Consider the following 7882-nt stretch of genomic DNA (forward strand, 5'->3'; position numbering starts at 1 on the left):
TATTATGGGGAGATACAGAAGGTTGTATATGTCCTTCCGCTAATTGTTGTTTGACCAGGTCATGGGCTGCTTGTATCTTTTCTTTAGTCAGGGGCCACTGAGGAACCCATACTGGTCTTTCTGATTTCCAAGTAATTTTTTTTGTCTCAGTGGCCCTTTCTGAAAATCCAACCCATGTCTTTCTGTTCCTTGATCTATTTGTATTGGTGCTGCTATACCTTGTTCTTGTTTTTCTAATCTTTTTCCTTTCCTAAAACCTTGTCTAGTCATAATAGTGGGTGCATTTTGGTTGATGTTATTTGTTAATGTCAAACCTAATTGATCTAGGACATCTCGTCCCCATAAATTTACGGGAAGATGATCCAATACATATGGCTGTATAGTTCTTTCACATCCTTCAGGATCCTTCCAATCTAATACCATTGCACTTCTATGGGGATTAGTCGCCACTCCTAGGCCTCGAAGCATTTGAGTGGCTTGTTGTAATGGCCAATGTTTTGGCCATTCTTGACGAGAGATGATGCTAAGGTCTGCACCTGTATCCAGTAGCCCATTAAATTCATGTCCTTGAATATTTAGTTTTAGCATGGGGCGAGAATCTAAATTTAAAGAAAGCATAGCCCAATCTACACCTGTGGAGCCTAATCCCTTGGAACCTCTTTCTACAGTACGACTGGAAAATTTATCATGCAGGCTGGGTATTATTAGTAACTGTGCTATTCTATCTCCTGGTGAAATTACTGATATACCCTTTGGAGAACTGGCTATAATTTTTATTTCACCTTCATAATCGGGATCAATTACCCCAGGACTTATCATAAGTCCTTTTAGAGTAGAAGAGCTGTGTCCCAATAATAAGCCTACTGTTCCTTTGGGAAGAGGTCCTTTCACCCCTGTGGGAATGATTTGAACTCCCATCTCTGGAGTTAGTACTGCTCTGGCGGAGGCACAGATGTCCAACCCTGCGCTCCCTCTGGTTTGTCTGATGAGGGATCTGATGGACAATGTGTCCTGGGCACTACCCTGATGGGGTTGCTGGGTTCCTCCAGTGCTCCGTATATTTGTGGTTTTGGGCCCCGGAGCATTGGGCCCCCCTGTCCATTTTTTGGCAATGGAGCCCGATGCCTTTCTCCACGATATCGTGGATAAACACCTGGTCCTTGTTCGTTTTTTGATAATGGAGTACCCTCTATGGTGGTTTGAGAACGGCATTCATTAGCCCAATGTCTCCCTCTACGGCATCGTGGGCAAATACCCGGTATTCTACTCCTTTGATACCTAGTTTTGTTAAACCCTCCTCCAATGGGGCAATTCCTTTTAAAATGTCCTGTTTGTTCACAATTGTAGCATGTTCTTGGCCTGGCATCTAAAGCCTGTTTTACTGCAGCTGCCACAATTTGCCCTTGTTCATTAATGTCTCTGGCATCTAAAGCCTATTTTACTGCAGCTGCCACGACTTGCTCTTGTTCATTAATGTCTCTACATAATTTAATATATGTGTTTAAATCTTCATGTTTCCATGGTCTAATGATATCTCTGCACCAACGATTCGCTTGCTCATAAGCCAGGTGTTTTAGTAATGGCATTGCTTGTTCTGTATTCCCAAAAACTCTGGTAGCTGTTTGAATAAGCCTATCTACAAATTCAGCATAAGGTTCATTAGCTCCTTGTATTACCTTAGATAATTGACCTTGTAAACCTCCATGTCCTTGTAAAGTCTTCCATGCCTTAATTGCATCTACAGCAATTTGTGCATATACACCAGGATCATATGCAATTTGTTGCTGCTGATCCTCATAAGGTCCCTTTCCTAACAACATATCTAGATTTCTCTGAGGATAACCAGCTGCTGCATTTCGCCTAGCCGTCTCCTTGCAAAATTCCTCATTGGCAACCTTCCATAACAGGTATTGTCCTCCATTTAGCACAGCTTTACACATATTAGCCCAATCTGCTGGCGTCATGTTCAAGTTGTTAATGGATTCGACCATGCTTACAGTGAAGGGTGCTTGAGGACCATAGGTTGTTACAGCCTCTTTTAGCTGCTTCACTGTTTTGAAATTTAAAACTTGGTAAAATCGCTGCCCTCCTGCCTCAAATACAGGGCATGTTAATATTTGAGATCTTGTCTCAGGATCCCAACTATCAACTGCGGGGGTTGGGGACCTCCCAGCATATGGAGGTGGCCTTGTTAGTTGGACACTTACGTCCTCTGGTGATAGAAAGGTGTTAGTAGCAGTCTCCTGTAGAGGTGGTGCTGTTGGTTGGACACTTACACCCTCTGGTGATAGAAAGGTGTTAGTAGCAGTCTCCTGTTGTAACTTTCCCCCTGATGGCTTTTTCTGTTTTACGCTTTCTTTCTCTGTCTGACTAGCTTGAGAGGCCTTCTCTTTTACTTGAATCTTTTCCTCTGTCTGACTAACTTGAGAGACCTTCTCTTTTACTTGAATCATTATGTCTTCTTCTTCCTCTACCATTGTCTGAACTGAAGGCTTTGGACTAAGCAAACAAGATATGAACGTCCACAATGGCAATGTGCCAACTGGCAGAGTCCCTGGGCTTTTCTTTTCTATTCTTTTTAAATCTTCACCATGATGGTTCCATTGTGATATATTTAACAACTCCTCCTTAAAAAGCCATGGGCTACATTTTTGTATTGTATCAACGTATGCCCTGATTGTTCTTGATTTTACTGAGATGCCTCCTTCCTCTAACAATTTACTTAACACTCTTTCAGTTTGTTTTTTACTATTTTCTGATCCCGTATTTCTACTATAATACAACCCAAAAAGATAAGGCCTAACAAAACTGAAACTGAGTGAAACAAAATTGGAGCAACACAAAATCATTATAATAGCCTCCTGAAATGTCCATCCGTCCTTTCTCCCTATCTGTTCCTCAGATGTGAGCGGTTTTTCTTCCATCTTACACATCTCCAGGGACAGGCAACTTAAAACAAAAGTGAAACAAAATAACAAAAGAAGAATCTTAAAATGGCTACCCATCCTCTCGCCCTGCCCTCAGGGGCAAGCAGTTCACTTACCCTGAGTCGCTCCCCGTACGGGCCACCAAATGCCACAGTCTGGCTGGGCACAATCAGGAGCCACTTGTCAAAAGAAACTAACTTTATTTTTAGAACCACACACGCCAAACAAAACAGCCTCTCAGGAAAAACCCTCAGAGCCTCAACTGCCACCACCGGCTTTCCACAAGCCTCTCTCTCCCACACAAGCTTCTCTCCACCTCCCACAATCCTCCTGCTCTTGAGGCCGATTGGCTGGGTCACGTGGGCGGAGCCAAAAAAGTCCCCCAATGAGCAGCTCCGTGGTCTGAAAAGGCAGGGAAACAGCCCAATGAGCATCACCGCAGAGGAGCCAATCAGCTAGATGTTGCTGGGGCCGAGGAGCCAATCAGCTAGATGTTGCTGGGGCTGCTGTGAGCCAATCATCAGCCGGCAGCTGGAAGTTTGCTGGCAGCTGGAAGTTTGCTGGGGCCCCTTCGGCTGTGGCTCTCAACAACAAACCACTTCCTTGAGTGATTCTGATACACACAACTTTAAACCTGATATATTAGATTTTACATATTTCTGCTTACAATGCATTTGCAAAGGTCTTCATACTACTTCAAATTCATATTATAGTGACCTCTGTTATCACCACTGAAAAGCTAAATAAATAGTGTTCATCCTGTGAACTCTTAAAGCCAGTGCATCATTGCAGGTGATTTTATATTTTCTTTAAGAAAAGCAGTCATATCAAAGCCGGTTTGATTCATAAAGCATTCTATAAGTTTAAGAGGCACAGATATATTTCTATGAATGCCTCTTAAAGTGAAGAGCTTCTAATTTATTGAAGAAAATGAAAAAAAAATTTAAAGAGAGAGAGATTTTTTAATATTTATTTTTCAGTTTTCGGTGGACACAATATCTTTATTTTATTTTATGTGGTGCTGAGGCTCAAACCCAGCACCCCGTGCATGCCAGGCGAGCACATTACCGCTTGAGCCACATCCCCAGCCCCGAAAAATATTTTAACCACAGAAATATTCAGTCTAATTTCTGTAGATCCTCCTGTGTTTCAGATACCGTACTAGATCCTAAAGATAAAATGTTTATAAGAACAATCCCTGAGAGAAGCAGGTTAAGCCCAGTCGTCTCCCTGAGTTTAAGATGTGTTACTGAGAATATGGGAAAAATCAAGGAGACGTGGTTCCACAGAGCAGAATATCAAAGAGGAGAAAACTTCACAGAGCAACTGCTCCAAAGATCTGCACTGGGGTCCCCTTGGACACCCACCAGAATGCTGTTCCTTGTATGCTCTTAAGGAAACTACCCAAAGGCAGCGAAAGAACCAACAGAAAAAGGCATTCAACACCCACATAGGAGCAGATATAATATCTATTCCCACCAGTGAAACTGGAGAATTTCATAATTCATGAGACATAAAATATAGAGTTTAGCCTAAGTAGCTAAGACTAAAGAGCACTAAACTAACCAAAACTAACCAGGGTTCTGGTCTTGTCTAACAAACTTTAAAACAAGAACCAAAATGACCAAACTGGTTCCAAGTAATGAAATTACATGCAACATCAAAGCTGAACATTTATGGAAATAAAACAACAACAACAACAACAAAACAGTGCTCAACAAGGTAAAATTTACCATGTATGGACCTGATAAAACTTTCCAGGTACAGGCTAGGAGATACCTCAGTGATAGAGCACCTTTTTAGCATACAAAAGGCCCTGAACTCAATCTCAAGCATTACAAAGATATTTTAAAAATCTGGGTATGTAAAGAGTAAACAAAAATGACCCATAACAAGAAGAATATGAATCAACCAAAAATGACCAACAGCTGGTACACACATTCAAGTTACCAGGAAAGGACATTAACAGTTGCCAGAATTGTATTACATGTGGCTAGTACCTAGAGGAAAAAATGAACAGGTTAAATGTAGACATAAAAGATATAACCAAATTGAATTTATAGGGATGAAAACAAAAATGTGTGCAATGAAAAATACTTTGGAATAAATAGCAGCAGACCACTGGTTATGAAAGGAAAAATTAGCAAACTTGAAGATAGTGGTAAAAACTATGCAAAGTGAAATAGGGGGAGAAAAAAGACTCCATAAATATTTAATAGATCATCATTGGCCTGCAGGAAAAATAAAGTAGCCTAATAAGCATATAATTAGTGTCCTCAAAGGAAAGGAATGAGAAATAATATTAAAAGAAAAAAATCATCAAAATGTTCCAAATTTGATAAAAACTATAAGCCTGCCAATTTAAGAAATGTAGTGAGCCCAAAGCACAAGAAACATGAGGAGAAACTATACCAAGTCACATCATAATCAAACCACTCAAAATCATTGATAAAGAACCAGAGAAAAAAGATATATTACACACAGAAGAACAAAAATAAGGATGATAGATTTCTTGTCAGAAACAAGGCAAGCAGGAATAGAGTGGAGCAATATCTTTAAAGTACTGAGAGAATTTTTAAAAATGTCAATCTAGGATTCCTCACCCAGTGAAACTATCTTTCCAAAAAGGTGAATAAAGTCTGTTTTCAGACACACAAAAGCTGAAAAATTTCATCATCAGCAGACATGCACTGCAAGAAATGTTAAAGGAAATCTTTCAGATGGAAGAAAAGGAGCTTCAAGACACAGAGAGCAAAAATTAGTAGAACTATGAGGAGAAATAGGTTATCCATAATTATAGTTAGAAATTAAAATATCTCTCCCTTAATAACTATAGGCTAAGTAGAGTGAAAATCAATAAGGATTTAGAAGGCTTGAAAAACAGTCAACCAATTTGACCTAAAGATATTCAGGAAACACCCAACTCCAAAATAGCAGAATATACATTCTTTTTAAAGAACACAGAACATGTATCAATATCATTTTCCAAGCCAGTTAACAAATTTCAATAAGTTTAAAATATTTCTAAGTATGTTCTCTAACCACATAAAATTAAATTATATATCAATAGCTGAAATATCTGCCTCAAAAATTCAAAAAATAAACAAGGAAACCATAAGTTGAAGAGTAAACAAAAAATAAATGTGTTTTTTTAATTGATTCTTTTTAGTTAGACAGGAAATATTTTTAACTGAATTAAAAAAAATAATGAAAACACAACAGATTGGAATTTGTTGAGCACAACTAAAGCCATACTTGAAACAGGAATTGAAAAACTATAGTCTATGTGCCCAAACTGGCCCACTTGGTTTTGTTTTGTTTTTAAGTGTGTGTGTGTGTTTTATCAGAACACAGTCATGATAAGTTTAATATTGTCTACAGCTTCTGTACACTACAATGACAGGGTTGAGTTGAGTACTTGCAGCTGCTGACTGTAAGATCTCCAATGCTTACAATATATGTTTTTTACAGAAAATGTCTACTGATCCCTGACTTGAGGGAATTTATAGCATTAAGTATCTATATTAGAGAACAAGAAAGGTCTCAAATCAATGGCCATGGTTTGGATCTTATGAAACTAGAAAAACAAATAAGACCTAAAGTAAATAGAATAAAGGATGTTTTAAAAAATCAGAGAAAAACAGTGAATTAGAAAATATAAAAGCATAGGAAAAAATGAGAGAAATGAAATCTGATCTGTGGGCAGATGAATGAAATTGATAAAGCTCTACCGACACTTTCAGGATAAAATGAAAAAAGGCACAAATCACCAAGATTGTGCATTATAGAGATGATGTCACTACAAATTCTATAGGTGTTGGAAAAGACAGAGAATATTTTGAATAACTTAGATTAAGTGCATAAATTCCTTGAAAGTCTCATCTACAAAAATTTACTGAAGAAAATAGGCAAACTGAATAATGCCGTGTCTAAGATGATATTTGATTCATGTGTAAAAACCTTCCAACAAAGAAAACTACAGTCTCAAATGGATTTACTGGTGGATTCTATTAGACAAATAAGGAAGAAGTAATACCTATTGTATACAAATTTTTCCAGAAATTGAAAAGGCAGGAATACTCCCTAACTTATTAGGCATTATATTGATACCGAAAGCACACCAAGACAAATCGAGAAAATGGCAGATCAGTAAGTATATGTAGATGATGAAAATATCCTGATGAAATTCTCAATTACTTAGAGGAGACATGTCTTTACAAAATTCTAGTATGCAGAACCCAGCAGCATATAAAAGGAGTAACACATTATTATCAAGTTGGAGGTATCTCAAGAATGTAAGGTTGAATTAATATATTAAAATTAATAAGTAGAATTCACCCTAATAAGGAACAAAAAATAAAAAGGCATATGATCATCTCAGTAGTTGCAGAAATATAATAAAAACATTTCACAAAACCCAATATGTTTTCTTTTTAAAAGCTCTTAGAAAGCTGGAAATAGAAGGGAACTTCCTAAACCAATAATAGGCATTTAAAAACAAACCTACACTGACATCATATTGGTAGGGGGAAAAATAAATTTCTCCATTTTAAAATCAGCATATTTGCTCCTTAACTTCCATCCAAAATTTCACTACAGATTTCCGCAGGTATAATAAGATAACAAAAAGGAAATAAAATAAACCCATATTGGAAAGGAAAAAATAAACTGTTTTTATCCAAAGATAACATAATTATTGGTGTAGAAAATATGATAGAAACTACAAAAAAAGCAATTAGAACTAAAAAGTAACAAGTGAGTTTAGCATGGTTTGTAGGATTCAAGGTCAATAGAAAAAAATGAAGTATATTCTTGTATAATCAAAATGATGAATGATAAATGGCAATTTAAAAAGCAATGCTATTTATTAAAACATCGAAAATCATGATATTCTTAGGGATAAGACTGACACTGAGCACAAGAACAGCTTGCTTATAAATTTAACAGACTGCTAA

The sequence above is a fragment of the Marmota monax genome, unplaced genomic scaffold (assembly GCF_021218885.2).
Source record: "Marmota monax isolate L192 unplaced genomic scaffold, Marmota_monax_Labrador192_F-V1.1 WCK01_AAM20220418_F8-fsc00018, whole genome shotgun sequence".
NCBI lineage: Eukaryota > Metazoa > Chordata > Mammalia > Rodentia > Sciuridae > Marmota > Marmota monax.